This window comes from Otolemur garnettii, unplaced genomic scaffold (assembly GCF_000181295.1).
Source record: "Otolemur garnettii isolate 467f Iridium unplaced genomic scaffold, OtoGar3 scaffold00146, whole genome shotgun sequence".
Taxonomy (NCBI): domain Eukaryota; kingdom Metazoa; phylum Chordata; class Mammalia; order Primates; family Galagidae; genus Otolemur; species Otolemur garnettii.
Window position 1 is genome coordinate 4490577 of NW_003852541.1, and position 1454 is coordinate 4492030.

Sequence of the window (1454 nt, forward strand, 5' to 3'; positions counted from 1 at the left end):
CCGCCACCTTAGGTGTACGTGGCTGGCGCCTTAGCCGGTTGAGCTATAGGCGCCGAGCCTCCTTTCTTTTTCTACTGACAGATCATTCTGTGTTGCCCAGGCTGGTCTCAAACTTCTCTCAGCAATCTTCCTGCCTCAACTTTCCAAAATGCTGGAATTATAGGCCTGAATCGCTGCTTCCAGCTGAAAAGCTTTCCATTTTTTATCCTTCAGTAGGATGTTAGCAGTGTATTTGTCATATGTGACTTTTATTGCCTTGAGGTACTTTCCTTCTATACCTTATTTGTTGTGTTTTTTTTTTATTATCTTGAAGAGATATTGAATTCTAGCAAATGCTTTTTATTGCATCTGTTGAGATGTTCTTATGGTTTTGTCTTTCACTCTCTTGATTGATCACATTTATTGATTTGTGTTGAATAAGCTTTTCATCCCTGGGATAAATCTTGCTTGGTCATGGTATACAATCTTTTTGATATGCTGTTAAATTTTGTTTGCTACTATAGTATTACACTGAGGATTTTTACACATATGTATGTTAGGAATGCTGGCCTGTAGTTTTCTTTTTTTGATGTGACCTTATCTGGTTTTGGTTTCAGGCCAATACTGTCCTCATGGAATGAGCTAGAATTCCTTCTTCTTTAATTTTCTGAGAACAGGTATTAGTTCTTTAAAATTTCAGTAGAATTCAGCAGTGAAGCCATCTGATCTTGGGTTTTTCTTTATAGGGAGACTTTTTAATTACTGATTTAATTTTGTTACTTGTTATTGATCTATTCAGGTTTTCTATTTCTTCATGATCCAATCTTCATAGGTTTTATGTGTCCAGGAATTTACCCATTTCCCCTAGGTTTTGCAGTTTTTTGGGATGAAGTTGCTCATAAATCATCTAATGAACCTTTGTATTTCTGTGATATCAGATGTAATGCCTTCTTTTTCATTTCTGGTTTCATTTATCTGTTTCTCTTTTTTTCTTAGTCTCGAGCTAATAGTTTATACATTTTGTTAATTTGTCAAAAACCAACTTTTGTGCCCTAGATCTTTTATTTTTCAAGTCTCTAATTGTTTATTTGGCCTGATTTTATTATTTCTTCTTTTTCACTAATCTAGGGTTTGGTTTGTTCTTATTTTTCTAGTTCTTTGGGGTACATCATTAGGTTGTTTATTAGGTTGTTTGTTGGAAATATTTCTACTTTTTTGATGTAGGCAGTTATTGTTATAAACTTCCTTGTTAGTACTGCTTTTGATGTATTCCACAGGTTTTGGTATGTTATATTTCTATTTCCTTTGTTTTAAGAAATTTTAAGGCATTTTCTTTGATTTCTTCATTTACCCATTGGTCATTCAGGACCATGTTATTTACTTGCCTTATATCTTTACAGTTTCCAAAGTTCATCTTGTTAGTGATTTCTGGTTTTATTCTATGGTGGTCAGAAAATATACTTGATATGACTTCA